Consider the following 21,452-nt stretch of genomic DNA (forward strand, 5'->3'; position numbering starts at 1 on the left):
AAAGTCATATTAATAAGAGGACCCAGGGTAGTCCTAGATCGACAGAAACATATGTAGATCCCAGAGAGAGGAAGTAGAATCCACTCTATGAACATCAGAATGTGTATTGAGATACAAGAAACAACAGTAATATAAACAGGATTGTTGTTTATGTTCTTTTGTGTGAACAGATGTTGCACTTTTTTAATGTCTTTTTTATGTCTTTGTTTCTATTGAAAGAACATAGTTGTTTTAGTTTATGAATGGTTGTATGACAGAAGAGATGTTGATGTTTAAGAATTTATGTTGTGGAAATACGTTCTGATTTAAGAACTTGAATATGAGGTGATATAAATATAAATAAAAATATATTTATTTTTTTATTACAAAAATTGTTTCTGTAATTGTGGAAGTATTGCCTCTAGCCTCACATATATCTAGGTCCATTGTTTATTTTGTATATACCTTACCTGGAGGACCTATGATATTTACAGGTACACTTATATTTACCCCTAGAAAGAACACTGCAATGGAATGTTGTTTATAGCAGTAGATTGCTTAATGAGGTACGGCTCCCGATCCCCCCCTTACACTTTTTTGCCAAAATTATAATCACAACCCCTTGTAGGGACTTTTCATTAAAAGTAAATGCACATATGATGTCATCAGTGATGTCATCAATGAGATTTGTGATGTCATCTTTGATGTCATGGGTATTTTTCTTAGCAGTGCACAGTGGTGGCGCGAGTTTTGGTTGGTTAGCTTACCATAACTAGCTAATTCCTTTTTTTCTCAATTTTACTTGTAACCATAATATCCCTTTAGCACACTTTTTCCACTGGTTTTGATAGGTTTTTATTAGTGCAAAGTAACCATAATGTCCCTTTAACAACATTTTTTCACTGAATTTGATAGGTTTTTATTAGCGCAACTTAACCATAATGTCTCTTTAACAAAGTTTTTTCACTGAAATTCAAAGGTTTTTACCAGGATACACTTAATTTGTGTACATGTGCCATACAACATACTGACTCCCCTGGCCCAACATGGTAGCCACAGAGTCTGCGGACAATGCAACGGTCCGTGGACCTCGGGCAGCATCCACACTGCCCAAAAGCTCATGGGTTATCTTACATTGTTGTAGCGTTCAGCGAACAAAAAGAAGATGTTTACAGGGCAACACATATGTATACTACAAGGAAAAATTAAGTAAGTCTTCAAACTTTGTACTTATAAAAGCAGCAGTGCAATCACATAGGTTGTGCAACATAATGGGATGCACCAAGAAGAAAAATAATGTGTGCATCCAACAATGTTACCTCAGTGCTGCTTTGCATTCACAGTGAGAAGCAACTGTCACAAGGAAGTGCAATGTAGCAAGAGGAGAACCATTTAAAAAAGTAGTAAGTACACTATATTTCTTCCTGTAACTGCGGAGTTTGTTCTGTGTACATGACTAGTGAAAAGCATAATTTGTTTTACACAGAAATGGCAAGCACCATGGAGTGGCTCGAGGAAAGTTTCCTTCATGATGAAATGAGTGACGATATCAACTCTAATGGTACACAGTACAATTTTTGAATTAGGATAATCAATGCACATTGATTGATTTACATGTAACCCAAACATGCTTCTTTCTTAACAGTACATACTGCAAATGAAGGCAATGGGCCAGAAGCACCAGCTAATTTACAAGAAGATGGTCACAGACACACCTAAAATGCAAATGGGGAAAATGAACTCAGAATTGCAAAAATGGATCAGTTGAACAGCAAATGTGCAGAGTTAAAGACATTTGTAGAAAGGCATATGATGGACAATATTAAGTAACACTGCCCCACTTGTACCTGTAACCCTTCCCCCTGTCCCAGCCAAGCCTCCCCACAAAATCCCTGTAGTCAAAGACTCTATGATGAAACCTCAATCCCTTCCTCCCCTCAAGACCAGCCTGTGCAAAATCCAAATTCCCCTGTATATGTTTCCCATTCCGCTACCCCTTCCCTTTCCTAATGAAATGTTTTAGTGTGTTTTAATAAAGTTCTGTGTGTTTACTGTTGCTGTGTGTGCGTGTGTTTTTAAAAAAAAAAGACCTGTTAGGAGTCTGCGGACAGCACAACTGTCTGTAATCAAAATGGAGGTGCCCTCCGGACACCAGGTCTCTCTGGCATGTCCGTAATCAAAATTAAGTTGTCCTGCAGACACCACGCCTGTCTGGACATGTCCGCAAAATCATGATGCACCTTTATATGATTTGAGGACCCACACCCTGCCCTGCGGACAACTGGGCGCACACGTATCCAATCCCCTGTGTCCTGCGAACACTGCGCCTGTCCGCATAGTCTGTAAAGATGTGGGGTACTTTTAATTAGTTCGGAGATCCCGCCTGTGTCCTATGGATATCTGGGCGCATGTGCATCTGATTCCCTGTGCCCTCCAAACACCGCGCCCATACGCATCTGTCTGCTGCATGTGTTGCATTTTTTAATAGTTCGGTGATCCCGGCCTTGTCTTACAGACACCTAGCCGCATACGTACACCACATCCCGCGCAATAGGTGTCCTACGGACAGCCATCCCATCCGCGAACATTTGCAACATCACCATGTTGCCGCACCCATGCTGAGCATCGGTCCATATCTGCAGACACTGTTCGGACCCCTGCCTACCTAAAACGTTTTTTTTGGACCAATCCAATATGTTTTACTGTGAAACTTCACCCTTGCAGAGGTCCTAGACCATGCCATTGGTGATCTAGAAATGTTTTGGAATTATTTGAGCCCAGCTTGGGGTTCAAAGTGTCGGCAGAGTGCGCAACTGTCCGTGGAGCGCTCCCCTGCACCCCTATAAATGGCCACACCCCACTGCTGCTCCTCATTCTGTTTCTGGCTGACCAGGACTACTGGGCACTGCTGCAAGTTGTTGTTTGGCTGTTTTGCAGATTGCTGTGTTCCTGATTACTTTTACTTGGATAATGTCATCCGTGTCTACTCCTGTTGCTGCCACTGCCTCCGCACCACCCCCACCACCACCATCACCATCTTCTGGAGGGCCTGAGGAGGGGAACAGGTGTGGTGATGTAGAGGGGGATCAAGAAGAGGAAGTGGATAAGGTAGTGGAAGTCCCCACTACCAGTTGCCAATGTGAGTCTTGGATGTGGAGGCTCTTTATGACAATTGGGGGGTACACATGTGCGGCCAAGGTTCGCTGCACTGGGTACTCAGTCACAGCAAGCCTGGACTGTACAGCTATGGGACCACCTCCATGCAGCAACACCTGAGGTCCAACCATAAGGCAGCAGTTTGGAGGGTCGTCCCCTTCGAACAAGGTAGCAGGATGAGTTCCTCTATTGCATCCTCCGCATCTGGTCCTGTCACCACAAGGGACACTCCTGTGGGGAAGCGGATCCCTTACCAGGCCTCACAGGCCATCCACAATGCAGCAGACCCTTACCTTTCGAGGGTCACTGTACTGTGTCTGTGGCGCAATACTCTGCAGGGGGGAGCAACTCCGGAGTGCTTTTATGGCTATGGTCCGGGAGCACGAGAGACACTGCCCCCTACCTCCATGAGTCCCACCCACCATATTCCTCTCTCCACATGCCCCTTCATCCCTGTGGTTGGTGCCCCTTCCCTTCCCTCCTTGTGTGTCGTGTAAAAAAACACCAAAAAATTATAAAACAACCCCCCCGCCAAAATGGCTCTTTTCAGAGCCACCTTTCACAGTTTAAAAATAGAAGTACCAATAAAATGCCTGTGAAGTCTGCGGACAGCGCAGTAGTCCGCAGACTTCCAAAAAATGTAGGTGGTGGCAGCATCTAAACCATTGCACTCTTTTGCGGAAGAAAGTGGTGGCTCTGAAAAGAGCCTTTTTTGTGTTTTTTTGCTTTTGGAAGTTTTTTTTTAAACGTTTTGACATAAAGTAGGCAACACCTACTATGTAGTGCTTTTTGCTATATGTTCAAAAAGGGCTGCAAAGCATGTTGGATAGTTCACAAAAAAAATGATTTCCAGAATCAGTAAAATGGACCCCATCTCTGCGAATAATATAGGTGCTATGAAATGTAATGTTTCCATTCTGGAAGGACGACATGCCAACATCTCTCAAAAATGCGAAAACAGCCTTGTTGACATTGCGCCTCTCTTTCTCCATTTATGGACCAAATGAAGAAGAGCGCAGCCACATCTGTCTCTGGGCAATGCAAGAAAAAATTACTTGGGAGTTTGGAAACATGTCCATGACTTTCCCAAGTGCCTCCTTCATCTCAAACTACAGTGAGATTTCGGTAACATGGTCTAAACTGTTCCCTCCACAATGAACAATGACAATAACTGGATGAATGCGCGTCATCAAAGTGGCACAAAAGGGAACCAAGTCCACCCACTTCATGCCGTGCACTCCATACCAGTGCACATCCACCTGATGAAATCCAAGACGTTTGGCCACTCCACAGTGCTAAGCATACACCTCCAACCAATGTATCCATGAGTCCCCCAAAATCCAGACACTCTGCCACCTGAAAGACATAGCTATAGCCATGGCCATCTGCACTCCTCTCACCAAACAGACCCTCTGCCACACTCTCTTCTTCCACACCACACGTAGGAAACCTTATTGGCCAAATCCCTGGCCTCCACAGTCCCATTTCCATCCCTGCCATCCTCAAAAGCCCCGGATGTAGCACATACAACCCACGGCTACTGCAATGCCTGCAGATCATTTTTCCAATTCAAGAGGGTTGGGGAGAGAAATCTAACCCAGGGTAGGAGATTTCCTCAGTAGTGGTGGCTCTGAAAAGAGCATTTTTGTGTGTAAAGGTGCTTGTCAACAACCACCTTTTGTTTTGTATTTTTTGGGGGGTTTCTCTTCTTTTCCTCCTTACTGCCTTACATCAACCTCTGCAAAGCATCCCTTAGATTCTGAAAGAAAATGGCATTTCCAAGGGTGGACAAAGGAATGCCATCTGCGGTGAAACAGTGCACACTAAGGGAATCAATGTTCTGATTGTGGAAAAAGAACATCCCAGCACTTTGTAAAAATGCACACATGCCTCTGTTAATGAGGCACCTTCCAGCATTTTGCTGGGGACAAAGGACATTGGGGTTGTACCATAGTGCTTTAGGTGGTATTTGTGAGAAAACCACCTACCACTAGGAAAATGCAGCATCAGTGCCTTCACCAAGTCCTTCAGTGCACTGAGCAAACTTGGAGCACTGGTGTAACCCAAATGTTCTCCTCCACAGTGTACCACCACAACATCAGGAGTACTGAAACTGGCCATGTCTTTGCAAAGTGCAAGCACTCCTTGCAGATTTTGGTCAGGCACACTGTACTTCAAAGCCTGTAATCCTTGAAAACCAAGATTGGGAGAAATGCCTCTCCCCTTTGCATACCTCTCCAGATAACACACAAAGGAATCTCCCACCATCCATACAGTAACTCTATACATCTCTCCAACACCAGCCATCTTCACTACACAACCAACACAGCAATGAACAAAAGTATTACCCTCTCTTCCTATAAAACACAACCTGAACACCTGATTGGCTAATCCCCACAGTCCCATTTCCATGCCAGGCATGCTGAGAAGCCCCTGATGTGGCATGTACTGTCTGCGGACTACCTCGCTGTTCGCAGACCCCGTAGCACAGGGGCATCCCTTCTTCCCTTTCGACTTCACTCTTTGCAGCACTCCCTCATTGGCAACTGTTAAGCAGTCACCCACCCATCCATCAATCACATTCAAGAACTCTACATCTAACTCTGTCATCACAGTTCAACACTTTAGATATACTGTTGAACACTAAGAGTACAGATCGCCTGCAATTCCAAAGCATCTCCATCAAAGAGTACTGTAAAACTCTCCAGGATTTCTGCTTCCAGATTCATCCACATCTGCATCCATCAACACAAACTACAGGTATGCAAATATTTTGAAGAGTACATTTGCAACTCTTTTACAAATGCATTTGAACAGAGGTGCCTGCCACTTACCCTGCATAACCTACTCAATAATCATACTCTCATGTGTCCCATCTCTTGGCAGTTACTTACAATGCTGTGTGCTTTCAAAGTTTTCTTTTAATGCCCACTTGCATACCAGTTGCAAACCACATATTTCAATTTTAGCAGCACTCTCTTTGAAAACCACATTGGAAACATTTGCACAGCAAGTTCAAGTGTCATATCCTATGTAAAACTTCAATATATTAGCACATACATGCACAGTCTATCTTAAATAGTAGATTCATCCATGAGCTATACAGGCGTAACACATCTGCTGCTGATGTCATGGAACAATTAGCACACACAAATGTGAAATGTATGTCCTTAATTCCAACCCTAGCAAGCTGTGCACAATTCAATGAAACAATGTTAAAAAAGGAAATGCAACCATTAGTGCAAATTAACTCCAGGGACAAACTGGAACTGCACGGTACGACACTGCCTATGTGTCAACAAGCCAAATAGCTTAGAAAACTGTATCTCCAACATAGCTGGTTTGGAGAAAATGTTAACATTGTGTTTAAACTGTAGAGTAATGTTAAAATGTAACCTTGACGTGGAGCAAGGTTTAGTTTTTGGAGCACTTGGTACAGTTGTTGGCTTCCAGACATATCCATGTGACAACAACATTTAGTTTGTCAACATCCACTTTGACAAACTTCTGGAAGTTAAAAGGATAGGATGCTCACAGCCCAATTCCTTCTTTTCAAAGACATGTATGTACGCAAAGAACAGTTTTCCCTGTCTCTTGCATACGCAGTCACTATTCATAAAAGGCAAGGTCTAACCCTAGATCAGGCATTGATTGACATTGGCAGTACATACTTTAAGGAAGGTACGAGTTACATAGCACTGTCATGGCTAAGTACACTTGAAGGACTATTTCTAGTCAATTTTGATACAAACAAAGTCAAGGCTGACTTTCCTTGCATCGTAGAGTATAACAGACTATGTGCACTCTACACACCCCATCTCAATATGTTCCCTGGACCTCAAAATGGAAAACTTGTTGAAAGAAAAGTAATGCAAACAGAAGAGATCTCTCAACAGTACCACCAAAGAAATTGAAAGCAGCTGCTACTCCATCAAGTAGCACAACCACAAAACGATGTAGTGCAAACGGAAATGCACATCCTACAGCACAAAGAAAGAGAAGTATGTCTTCTAATAAACAAGAAGAGCTCCAGCAAATGACACAGACACAGAACTGTCTGGTCCATTCAAAAATTTCAACACAACTGGTGTAAATTGCTATGCAAATGTGGCAATCAATGTTCTGTTCCAATTGCCATCAATTGTTGCAAACATTTACTTGAACGGCACAGACCAGTTGTGTTTGCAAATGCTCCTTCTTCATAGAAATGCAACAAACAATCCTGACAACACATATAGTGTCTGGGGAATAATGTAGGAATGGTACTACTGTGCGGGAATGGTGAGATTCACTATACACACACAAGAAGATCCACAAGAATGTCTAATGTACTTACTGCAAGTGCCCGAAAGCAAACACATACCTACAAATTAAATCTTCCAGATTCATATAGGTGGAAACATACATGCACTCTCTACAACCATGTGGTGCAGGATCAATTCCCTAATTAGCGCTTTGTGTATGTATCTATACCTAATTGTGAATCCATTCCATTTCAGCAGCTGGTGCAAAATGCAAATAATGGCATAAGATGTGCTGTTTGAAATCCACACAATCATTCCACCTTACACATAACATAAAATAGCCAGTACGTAATAGTAATGCTTTTAAGGCACAACGCAGATGGTACCAAAAACTACTGCAAGCTTACAAGCTTCACACATGGCAAGTATCGATTGGCAAGAAAACCTTCACAACAGTAGGCATAATATACCACACAGGTGCCACAACCAGTGCAGGTCGTGGGTGGTTTGAATGCAATGATACTTCCATTACTCTGAAACAGAGATTACCAGGAAATCTAGCAAATGCCTTCTTAATATTCCTGAAACCTAATTTTAATCACTGACCTGTAAAAGTAGCATAACCTACTGCCCGATAGCCACCAACAGGTATGTAACTGCAAACAAAAAATACCCTTCTGCTTTGTGAAACTGTAAGAACTTAGTATATACCAACTGGCCCATGAGTACATCAGTTGCGCTGCTATACAGTTTTTTTCCCCAATGACTCAATGATTATAGACACAGAAACAAGAACTGTGGAAAACATGCACTCATATTATTTCACCCATAGTACTTAAAACAGTACTGAGTATGAGGGTCTACAAACTGTCTTCACTAACCTCTAAAACTACCAACTGTTAGAATATGCCAACTGCTGTCTAACTTTGCCCATACCACTGCAATCAATACAGCAACTGGCATCTAACTGCACCAATAATACTGCAAGGTCACTTGGCAATAGTGGAAAACTTAAATCCACCACCAGGAATGAAGGTGCTTCAAAATATACCCTGCAAAACTGTACAACTGTGAACAGTTAGAATACGCCAACTGGTATCTAACTGCACCCATAATATTGCAAAATTGTACATCCCAAAAATGTGTGATATATGGCCAGAGGCCATGCACCCAAGAGTCTAGTGACTGGCCATAACCACCACCGCATAATACAACCATGCACCCAAGAATGTGCCCAGTGGCCACAAACCACACACAGAAGCCAGCCACCCGAGGCCCTGTCCACTTCTGTACACATACTATTACAGTACTTGCAACCAGGGAAAAAGACTCTTGGGTGCATGGCCTCTGGCCATATATCACACATTTTTGGGATGTACATTTCAGTAATTTCCCAAAAAAGTACTGGTCGCTTGTCCACCAAACACACAAAACCATGCTTTCTGACCCAAGCCCCCGCTCCTGCTGTAAATTTGCCGAAAATCCGTTCAGCCGTTCAGCCTGTAGCCGTGCGCAAAGTTTCTCACCATTCACTCTATGAAAAGAAAAAAATTGGGACGCCTCCTATAACTTTGCCCCCCTCCCCCTCATACACCTCAGCAAACTTGGAGAAAAATGCAAAGCCACATATACTTTTTTTGCAAAGTGTGGTGCAGATTCGTCTGTGGGGAGCGAAGTTATAAGCCGCCGAAAAAGTGCTCTTCCTATGAGTTGAGCAACTTAACCATAAGTACACACCCGCTACTGCGGGCTGTGTAATATATTACACGACCTGCGGTAACGGCCGTGTAGTTATGGTTAAGTTGCTAAACTCATAGGAAGAGAACTTTTTGGGCGGCTTAGAACTTCACTATCCTTGGACGAATTCTAACCAAACTTTGTAAAAGAAGTATTTGGCCTGCTCTGACTTGTTCTGTCAGTTTGGTTAGGTTTCGTCAAGAGGGGGCAAAGTTAAAGGCGGGGGTCCCACATTTTTTTTTCATAGTTGCAATGGAGACAAAATTTTGCTCACTCCTACAGCCCAAACCGATGGATGGATTTTCACCAAATTTGCAGCAGGAGCGGCGGCTTGGTCCTGAAAGCGTGCTTTTGTAAATTTGCTGGAAATCCGTCCAGTCATTTTTTTTAAAACAAGCAAAATGATGGCCCAAAAAATAGTGATATCTGGGTCCGCTCTGCAAACTAATTTCCCTGGTTGCTCTGTGGACAGGCCTCCAATTGGTCTGGAGGGCTCTGTGATGTCCGTGGACACCCAACACCCCCGCTGATTGACTGGAGAAAGTGTGATGTGCGTCATATTTTTCTGAAACGCCCACCTTGTTGTATCCGTGGTGGGGAACAGGGCTGGGAAACATGTTTTGGGGCATTTGGCGTTGGGAAGAGGGGCTGGGAAGGGTGGGCGGATTGAAAAATGGTTGATATGATCTATTTGTTTAGGAGAAAGAAGACCGTGTGAAGCGCAGCAGTCCGACAGGACCTTGGGCAGGCGGCTTATCTGGTGACTGCAGGCAGGCTTCATTAGGGTAGGGAAGTGGAATGTAGACGATATGAGAATGTTTGTATAGGCTTTATTATGATGTGGTGGTTGTGTCCAGCCCCAAGAGTCTGCCCACTGGCTGCAAGTACTATACTAGTATGTGTACAGAAATGGACAGGGCCTCAGGCGGCTGGCATATGTGTGTGGGTTGTGGCCACAAGCCATATTCTTGGGTGCATGGCTGTATTATGCTGTGGTGGTGTGGCCAGCTCCCAGATTCTTGGGTGCATGGCTGTATTATGCTGTGGTGGTTGTGGCCAGCTCTGCGGACCGATTACCCTGTTCGCTCCGCGAACCGCAGTGTCATTGGCCTGCAGTACGCCGTGATGTCGGCGAACGTTGGAAGCGGCTGGTGGTTGGCTGGAGGGAAGCGTGCTGTGCATCAAGATTTTTGGGAAACGCCGCCATGGTTTATCGGAGGACAGTGCAGCGGCGTAAGGGTGTGGAAAATGGACCATACAGAACATGTGGGGGAGTGCAAAGTGGGTTATGTGAAATATAGGTGCAGGTGGAAGAAGACTGAGGAGTGCCTGCACTGTTGGCGCATATTGCATGAACTGGCGGGTACCTACATAGGTGAGTACTTTGTGTGGTGATTGGAGGCAGGTAGCACAACAGCCCCATACATTGTGCCGCCATTTGTTTGCGCCCACCTATTTCTTATGCAGATGGAATGTGGTAGTTGGCCACATGGTGGTATGCATGGGTTGAGGAACTTGCATTGGGTTAGTGGAAGGATTACAATATTAGCTGCATGGAGTAAGGCCATAGACTGTAGACGTAATGCAGTAACGCGGCAAGTGTGGGTGTACATCCGGTGCAGGGTGGTGTTTGCATAGTGCGGTGTGTGGAAATTGATTGCAGTAGGCTAGTGGTGCAAACTGAATGTGGGTACTTTGGCGGTGGCACTATAGTTTAGGAATGGAAGTGGGGACGGGCATAGTGTGCAAAGGAAAGTGCACAGGGGTGAAGGAGAGTGTTTTTTCTTGTAAATTGTGCTAAGTGGTGCAATTTGTTGCTGTGTAGGTAAATGCTTGTGTACAAATTGGGTAGTAGTGTTGGTGGTAGTGCTGTGTATGTGGATAGGTAAAGTTGGTCAAGTGGTCAAATGGATGGTGCAATTATGTAGCAGTGACAGTGTTGAATGTGTACACTGTTGGGTGCATGGCCAAAGGCACTACAGAGCCTAGAACTGTAGGACACACACAGCACTAATGCATTGCGGAATGTGCAGCAGTTACATCCTGGTCAATGGATGATGCCATTAAGTAGAAGTGAGACTGTTGAAGGCCTAGACTGTTGGGTGCATTGCCAAAGGCTGCAGGCCATAGGCCATGCACTCAAGAGGCTAGGACTGTAGGACAGACACGGTACTAATGTATCTTGGAATTTGCAGTACGTAGAGGGTGGCGACCTGTAAAAAAAAGAAGTGTGCAGCACATTTGAAATGCAGCACAGTAGAATAAGTGAGCAGCCATGCCTGCATGTTTGGTTTTGCTGATGAGGACACTGTTACAACATGGTAAAGTATTTGATGTGTACTTGGAGATGGTGAAGTGAAAAGTGATGTAGTGTGGAAACTGGGTGCTGGGTTTGGATACTGTTATGGCAGTGGCATTACAGTTTAGGAATGGAAGTGGAGACGGCTATAGTATGTGAATGAAAGTGCGCATGGGTGCAGGAGAGAGTGTTTTCTGTCTACATTATGGTAAGTAGTGCTATTTGTTGCTGTATAGGTACATGGCGGTGGGCAGGTTCGGTAGTAGCGCTGGTGGTAGTGGTGTGTATGTGGATAGGTGAAGTTGGTCACATGATCAAATGGATGGTGCAATTATGTAGCACTGATAGTGTTGAAAGTGTACACTGTTGGGTGCATGGCCGTAGGCCGTAGGCCATGCACTCAAGAGGCTAGGACTGTAGGACACACACGGCACTAATGCATTTCGGAATGTGCAGAAGTTACAGGCTGGTGAATGGATGGTGGCATTATGTAGAAGTGAGACTGTTGAAGGCCTAGACTTTTGGGTGCTGTCATGATGCCTACCCCCGGGGAACCAGACCAGGTCCAGCAACCCCGGAAGCAGGCATCAAGTTGTTTTGAGCAAGCCCAAAAGCCCCTGTTAGGGGCTGTTTGGGTGCATCCCTGGCACCTATGGCGCCAGGAACATATGGAGAGTCAGTCCTGGCGCCAGGCTCATAGAGTAAACTTACCTGATGCAGACCATGCTGCAAGCTTACCTCGGGCAGACCATGCTGCAGAGCTCCAAGCCAAATGAGGCTTGGAAGGGACTATTTTACCTAGGGACTATTTTTTTACTCGGGTGGGGCTGGGGAAGAATACTCACCTGGGACTACTTTGGAGGCTATTTAAACCACGCCCGAAGAACAGCACACGCTTCTCGTTATTCTGCATCCAGCAGCGTAACGCTCACCGTGTCTGCAAGCCTGCATCCAGTCTTCTGCCACACCCGCCTCGAGTCTGCAGCTCCTAGGAAAAGGGAGGAACAGAAGGAGAAAGGTTAGAATAAGAGCAAACCTTCGATCCTTACCTGGATTCCGGATCCACCGCACCTTCGAACTGGAAGAAAGAAGCATTTACGCGCGCCGGCTTGCCTTCTGCAGCGCCATGCTGAACTCACCGGCCCTCGCAGCATCCTCACGATCCACCGCATCCATCTTCCCCTTTCCGCCGCATTCTGGCACCTAAGGGGAACACAAGAACAGCAAAGGTGAGCCAAGGAAATAAACAGAGGCAATAGTAACTACCCCCATAGACTTACCTGATTACTGCCGGGGGTACTATTCCTCTTCACGGGTCGGCGCAGTCTACATTGCATCCTCGCCGCACCCCGGCCCGTAAGGGGAACAAAAGGACGACAAGGTGAGACAACGGGACAATAAGGGAAACTCTTCTCACTACAATAGACTTACCTAATTTTACCGCTGGAGGCATAATTCCTCGAACTTGATATTTTCTCGCCACACCTGAATAAGGGAACAGGCAGCTTACATTCTGGCCTTATTTTATTGAACTGTGTAGGATAAGCCAAATCCTTACCTGAACTTCGTCAGCTACCACGAGGAACTCTTCGCTGGGGTCAAGCTGCAAACTGCAAGGAATCGGGCAAGAGTGAAAGTCAGACATGTGAACTCTTACGAACTACATATTTTTTGGAGTCATTATTGTTCTGTAACTCACCGATTCCTTCGAGCCAGTGAAGCAACTGGTTATCAACGTGCCCCTGCGCTCAATGCAGGATGGAGAGCTCATCTTTTCAAACCATCAGGTGAGACTATGGGAGGGGACATCAAAGGTGATCTGTGGGGAGAACAGCGGGGGTGGGGGGAATTTACACTCGACTCCACGGGTGGTTAATTCCCTTTCTCCATTTGCAGAAGGATATTCCTACGGGCCAAGCAAACGAAGCTAGGTGGGCCAGTCCAATCCGTCATCTCGGCCCTACGTGTCACGTTGGTGGAGACCGCAGCTGTCCAGTTCAGATCGACGCCTCTGTGGGAGCCAGGTGAGCGAAACAGAATGCAAAGCCTACCCGCAAATTCCCACCCGGGCGTTATGGATACCTCAGAGACTGACCAATTGGCCCAATTACTAGGGGAACTGAGGGCTGAAGTGCATTCGGCCCGTCAAGAAACTAATGCTCTTAGGAGAGAACTGATTTTGTCAAAGGAGAAAACTGATGACCTTGCTAGGCAGCTATTGCAAAGCCAGGCTGGACAGGCACCCCTACCTGGTTCCGGGGGTAACCCAGCTCCTGTGTTATCGAGTAACCCTGTGCAAATAAACCTACCAGGAAATATTCCATTAGCTCCACCCGAACGCTTTGCCGGAGATCCCAAAAGGTTCGCCGTCTTTATTAACCAATGCAGCCTGCACTTTTTGTGCAGACCTGGAGCCTTCCCAAACGACCAAGCCAAGGTAGCCTTTGTATTGTCATATCTCAGCGGCAGTGCAGCTGATTGGTCAATTCCACTTGTCACTCAGGATGACCCAATTCTTCGGGATTTTCAGGGCTTTCAAACTAGCATGGAAAGACTATTTGCCCGGCACTCCCAAGGACAGGCCCTGGATAACGAACTTTTGTCCCTACGACAGGGTAACCAGGACCTTCTATCATACTTCGCAACCTTTAATAGGTTGATAGTGGAAACTGGATGGCCTGAGGAAAAACGAATCACGTTATTTCATCGAGGGCTTTGAGGAGAACTCAAAGATGTCTTGGCTCAAGTTGTGAACCCACCTCAAGACTGCGCTGAATATATAGACTTAGTGGTCCAGTTAGATCACAGACTTCAGAACAGAAAGGCCAATCAGGCCAGGTTTGAGAATCGGGTATTGGTCAAAACTCACGCTAACCCCAAAGGAGCAGATGCTTCAGAACCCATGCAAATTGGAGGGATTAAAGGACCCTTAACCCAGAAGGAAAGAGAAAGGAGACAACAAATGCAATTGTGTCTATATTGTGGAACTTCTGGGCATTTTCTACGGGAGTGCCCTGTAAAACCACCCAAGAAGGTGGTAGTAGCTGCTGATAAAAGCCACATGGAGTCAGACTCGGGAAACGACCACGCCCGACAAGCGTAGAGGTCCGCTTGCCGAGCGTGAAGAAGGATACTCAGACCTCGCATTTCATCATACCAATGGTCCTCGTAGATCCAGGGCAGCCATTGCGTATGCACGCAGTAAGGGCATACATTGATAGCGGGGCCATAGGAAACTATGTGGACTATGAATTGGTTTCCAGGATGAATCTACCTCTCTGCCGGAAAACCACCTCAGATGTCATCACCACAGTCGATGGAACTGAAATTGCCTCTGGGCCTATAACTCATTCCACCGCAGATATGACACTATTGGGTCAGGATGGGCATCGAGAGACTATTGTGTTTGATCTAATCAAAGCCTCACATTTCCAAATAATACTGGGGATACCTTGGTTGGAAACACATAATCCTTGTATTGATTGGCAAGAGAAGAGAATACCCTTCCCGGATTGTGCACAAACCTGTTACCCACAGAAAAATCAAAATGTAGGCCTGGCCACAGTAACCACAGCAGTCATACAACTACCTCCAGAATACCAAGAATTCCAGGATGTCTTCCAAAAGGAACAGGCAAACACCTTACCTCCTCACAGATTGTACGATTGTCAAATCGATCTCATACCCGGTGCACAACCCCCTTGTAGCAGAATCTATGCCCTTACGGAACCTGAGATCCTTCACCTACGACAATATTTAGACCAGTACCTTGCCAATGGCTTTATTCACCCATCCAAGTCCTCTGCATCTTCAGCTTTGTTCTTCGTGTCCAAAAAGGAAGGTGACCTCAGAACGTGCATAGACTAGCGCGCATTGAACCAGATAACTGTTAAGAACGGATACCCATTGCCTCTGATCCCTGAACTATTAGACCAAGTAAAGGACGCCTGTATATACACCAAGTTAGATCTCCGGGGGGCATACCATCTGGTACGTGTAAAAGAGGGCGACGAATGGAAGACTGCTTTCCGCACTAAGTATGGGTTATTCGAGTACCAGGTGATGCCTTTCGGGTTGTGCAATGCACCAGCAGCCTTCCAATACTTCATGAACGATGTCTTTTGTGAACTCATTGACGTTTGTGTTGTCGTGTATATCAATGATATTCTAGTATACTCCTCTTCAGAATCTGACCATGTGAAGCACGTCAGAGCAATCCTTGAGAAATTACGCCAGCACAAACTATACGCAAAACTAGAAAAATGCGTTTTTCATGCCACAAAAGTTGAATTCCTTGGGTTTATCCTGACCCCAAAGGGAGTCCGAATAGAATCACGAAAGGTGGACGCAATCCTTAAGTGGCCATCACCAAGTTTAGTTAAGGGAGTACAAAGCATGCTCGGCTTTGCCAATTTCTACCGCAGATTCATCCCAGATTTTTCACATGTCGTACATCCCATCACAGCACTCTTGCGAAAAAATAAACGCTTTATATGGACTGAAGAAGCTGAAAAGGCCTTCCAAGAGCTGAAAGCGAAATTCACGTCTGCACCTGTGTTAAAGCACCCATGCCCTGAACCTCCATACATAGTGGAAACTGATGCATCCAGTCTAGCAATGGGAGCTGTCCTGTCTCAAAAGGACCCTGAAACTGGCCAGCTTCACCCAGTAGCATTTTGGTCCAGAAAGTTCTTGGCACCCGAGTTAAACTATGCGGTTACCGACAAGGAGTTATTAGCCATTAAATCCGCCTTCAAGGCTTGGCGGCATTACCTTCTCGGTGCCAGGCATACCATTACTGTGATCACCGATCACCGGAACTTACAGTATTTAAAAACAGCCAAGGCCCAATCGTCACGTCAACTCCGATGGGCATTGTTCTTTGCCGAGTTTGATTTCGTGATAACCTATCGACCAGGATGTAAGAATGGTAAAGCAGACGCCTTATCCCGAATAGGGATGGGAGAGGCAGAAGTGAACCCAGAACCAGTACCGATAATTTCCGAACAAAGGATCCTTGGCATGACTACTCTACAGACACTAGAGGACATTCAGGTAAAGATCCAGCAACTCTTTGATCCTACAGCCCTGCAGGACTGGGTAAAGAAAGGGCCGGACTACTCTGTCACCAATGATCTGCAGTATTACCAAGGACGACTGTTTCTGCCACACAAGGAACTACAAGAGCAAGTCATTTCCCGTTATCATGATACCCTAATGGAGGGGCACCCAGGTATTGCAAAAACTGAAGCTAAGATTAAAAGACAATTCTGGTGGCCCACCTGGCGAAAGGATATTAAATAATTTGTGATGTCTTGTTGCATTTGCGCCCAAAACAAAAGTCAAAAGAAAAAAACAGCTGGACTCTTACAACCTTTAGACATTCCGCCTAAACCATGGCACACCTCATCGTTAGACTTTATTACTGATCTACCTCCTTGTAATGGGTTTAACACCATTCTAGTAATTGTGGATCTTTTTCCAAGATGCCCCACTTTATTCCTTTAAAAGGACTACCTTCAGCCTTAATCCTGGCCAAAGAATTCCTTGAAAACATTGTTCACTTACATGGACTTCCGTCCGTGTTGGTCTCTGACCGGGGCAGTCAATTTGTTTCACATTTTGAAAAGAAATGTTGTCAATTGGCGCAAGTCGACGTGAGATTATCGACCAGTCACCACCCCCAGACTGATGGTCAAACGGAGAGGACCAACCAGACTCTTCAACAATACCTGCGTTGTATGTTACATCAAACTGAGAGTAATTGGAAGGACATCCTTTGGAACGCCGAATATGCATACAATAATTCAGTACATTCTGGAACTGGACAAAGTCCCTTTTATACCCGATATGGGCACCACCCTCAAACCTCAGACCTTGACTCACCCCAACACTTAGAAATGCCAGCAGTGGACCATCTACACGCTACGATTACACAAGCCTTTAAGCAGGCAACTGCACATTTGAAACACAAAACACATACCTCTTAAGGGAACGCAGACCTTTAACCCTAGTTATTTGGGACCTTACTCTATTAAGGCCATTATCAACCCGGTGGCTGTCAAGTTGGATTTGCTTGCTAATATGCGAATTCATCCCGTCTTTCATGTGTCAATTTTGAAGCCAGTGCAACCAGGGACAAGACTAACCAAGCCACCAGACCCCGTCCTTATAGACGGGGAATCCGAATTTGAAGTTAAGAATATCCTGGACTCCAAGATGGTGAAGTCAAAACTTTTTTATTTAATCGACTGGAAAGGGTACGGACCACAGGAAAGGTCTTGGGAACCCAGTGACCACGTGCATGCACCTCGATTGGTGAAAAGATTCCACTGAAATTTCCCAGACAAACCAAAACCACGGGGAAGAACAACTTTAGGAGGGGCCTTGGGGGGAAGTGCTGTCATGATGCCAACCCCCGGGGAACCAGACCAGGTCCAGCAACCCCGGAAGCAGGCATCAAGTTGTTTTGAGCAAGCCCAAAAGCCCCTGTTAGGGGCTGTTTGGGTGCGGTCCTGGCGCCTATAGCACCAGGCTCATATGGAGAGTCAGTCCTGGCGCCTCATAGAGTAAACTTACCTGATGCAGACCATGCTGCAAGTTTACCTCGTGCAGACCATGCTGCAGAGCTCCAAGCCAAATGAGGCTTGGAAGGGACTATTTTACCTAGGGACTATTTTTTTACTCGGGTGGGGCTTGGGAAGAATACTCACCTGGGACTATTTTGGAGGCTATTTAAACCACGCCCGAAGAGCAGCACACGCTTCGCGTTATTCTGCATCCAGCAGCGTAACGCTCACCGTGTCTGCAAGCCTGCATCCAGTCTTCTGCCACGCCCGCCTCGAGTCTGCAGCTCCTAGAAAAAGGGAGGAACAGAAGGACAAAGGTTAGAATAAGAGCAAACCTTCGATCCTTACCTGGATTCCGGATCCACCGTACCTTCGAACTGGAAGAAAGAAGCATTTACGCGCGCCGCCTCGCCTGCTGCAGTGCCGTGCTGAACTCACCGGCCCTCGCAGTATCCTCACGATCCACCGCGTCCATCTGCACATTCCGCCTAATTGCGGCACCTAATGGGAACACAAGAACAACCACGGTGAGCCAAGGAAATAAACAGAGGCAATAGTAACTACCCCCATAGACTTACCTGATTACCGCCGGGGGTACTATTCCACTTCACGGGTTGGCGCAGTCTCCATTGCATCCTCGCCGCACCCCGGCCCCTAAGGGGAACAAAAGGACGACAAGGTGAGACAACGGGACAATAAGGGGAACTCTTCTCACCGCAATAGACATACCTAATTTTACTGCCGGAGGCATAATTCCTCGAACTTCATATTTTCTCGACACACCTGAATAAGGGAACAGGCAGCTTACATTCTGCCCTTATTTTATTGAACTGTGTAGGATAAGCCAAATCCTTACCTGAACTTCGTCAGCTACCACGAGTAACTCTTCGCTGGGATCAAGCGGCAAACTGCAAGGAATCGGACAAGAGTGAAAGTCAGACATGTGAACTCTTACGAACTACATATTTTTTGGAGTCATTATTGTTCTGGAACTCACCGATTCCTTTGAGCCAGTGAAGCAACTGGTTATCAACGTGCCCCTGCGCTCAATGCAGGATGGAGAGCTCATCTTTTCAAACCATCAGGTGAGACTATAGGAGGGGACATCAAAGGTGATCTGTGGGGAGAACAGTGGGGGTGGGGGAATTTACACTTGACTCCACGGGTGGTTAATTGCCTTTCTCCATTTGCAGACGGATATTCCTACGGGCCAAGCAAACAAAGCTAGGTCGGCCAGTCCAGTCCGTCATCTCGGCCCTATGCGTCACGTTGGTGGAGACCGCAGCTGTCCAGTTCAGATCGACGCCTCTGTGGGAGCCAGGTGAGTGTAACAGGTGCATGGCCAAAGGCCTAGGCCATAAGCCATGCACTCAAGAGGCTAGGACTTTAGGACAGACACGGTAGTAATGCATTTTTGAATTTGCAACACGTTGAGGGGGTTGACTTGTAAAAAAAGGGTGTGGAGCACATTTGAAACGCAATAGATCAGAACCAGTGAGCTACCATGGCTGCATGTTTGGTTTTGCTGGTGAGGACACTGTTGCAAAATGGTAAAGTATTTGATGTGTATTTGGAGATGGTGATGTGAAAAGTGATGTAGTGTGGGAACTGGGTGCTGGGTTTGCATACTGTTACTATGGTAGAGGATATGGTAGAAGTGCACCTTAATTGTAATTGCTAACTATGCTGTGTGATGAATTGTGGCAATAGGGCCAATGTTGTGCAACAGTTGTGGTTAGGCTGGTAGTGATACCATCATTTGTGAATAGGTCTGTGTAGGGTTGGTGGAGGCTGTGGTATGTTTGTGCATTTTGGTTATAGCGACCTGTTGAAGTGAATGCATGGAATGCAGAGGTTCTGTATGTGATTGGTGGATGCGTGTGCAGGTCACCTGTTTGCAGCAACCTCGTTCTGTGCTAATTGGTGGCAGGTACAGTGTAGAAGGGCAATGAATTGCACATGAAATAGGTTGGGTGGGAGCGCAGGTTGCTGTGTCATGCAGATGGAATGCGGTACTTGGGCATATGGTGGCATCCATGGGTTAAGGAAGCTGCGTTTGGGTTGTGGAATGATTATATTATTGGCTGCATGGATGAAGGCCGTAGACTGTAGGGCATGCATTGAAGAGTGTAGGCCTTACCATTTCTACCGCAGTAAAGCAAGTGTGGGTGTACATCTGGTGCAGGGTGGTGCTTGCATATTTCAGTGTGTGCACATGTATTGCAGTAGGCTACTGTTGCGAACTGAATGTGGCTACTTTGGCAGTGGCACTATAGTTTGGGAATGGAAATGGGGACAGCCATAGTATGTGAATGAAAGTGCACAGGGGTGTAGGGGAGAGTGTTTTCATTCTACATTATGGTAAGTGGTGCAAATTGTTGCTGTATAGGCCCATGACGGTGCACAGGTTGCGTAGTAGTGCTGGTGGTACTGCTGTGTATGTGGATAGGCGAAGTTGGTGAAATGGTGAAATGGATGATGCTATTACGTAGCAGTGACAGTCTTGAAGGCCTAGACTGTTGGGTGAATGGCTGGAGGCCGTAGGCCATGCCTGAAGAGGCTAGGACTTTAGGGCACACACGGTTATAAAGCATTTCAGATTCAGCAGCAGGCAGAGGGTTGTGACCTGTAAAGAATGGGTTTAGAGCACATTTCTGATGCAATAGAGCAGTACAAGTGAGCTGCCATGTCTGCTTGTGTGGTTTTGCGGGCGAGGCACTGTTAGAACATGGTAAAGTTGTTGATGTGTACTTGGAGATGGTGCTGTGAAAAGTGATGCAGTGTGTCCACTGGGTGCTGGGTTTGCATTGTGTCACTATGGAGTTGCGGTGCCTGTGTTGAAGGTGTAGCCTATTGGGTGTATGGCGAAGGTGGTAGGTTGTAGGCCATGGATTGAAGAGCCTAGGACTTGGGAACACCCACACTACTAATGCAATGTTGACTGTGCATCTGATAGACGGTAATGACCTGCAAAGAATGGTTGTGTAGTACGTTGCAGATGACATAGAGCAGTACAAATGAGTTGGCAGGCGTGTATGTTTGGTTCCCAAGGTGAGGTGGATGGTAGAATATGGTAAAGATTTGCATGTGTGATTGGACATGGTGCAATGAAAAGTCACGCAGTGTGCCCACTTGGTGCAGTGTGTGAATACTGGCAGTATGGCACAGGGTATGGTTGAAGTGCAGCTTCTATGGGTTCTTTACTATGATGTGTGCAGAATTGTTGAGGTAGACCAAATGTTGTGACAATGTTGTGGTTAGGTTGCTACTGAAACAATACCTTCTGCATGGTAGTGGGTAGGGGTGATGGAGGCTATGGTATGTTTGTGGATGGTGGTAATTGCGACCTGTTTTTGTCAATGGGTGCTTTATGGAGTGAGGGAGTTGGGTTGAAGTGCTGCTATGTATGTTACATTTGTGTACTATGTTAGCTGCAAACATGGTTGTATGCATGCATTCAGAGTGTTG

The sequence above is a fragment of the Ambystoma mexicanum genome, chromosome 4p, assembly GCF_040938575.1.
Source record: "Ambystoma mexicanum isolate Mex_15411 chromosome 4p, UKY_AmexF1_1, whole genome shotgun sequence".
NCBI classification, from domain to species: Eukaryota; Metazoa; Chordata; class Amphibia; order Caudata; family Ambystomatidae; genus Ambystoma; species Ambystoma mexicanum.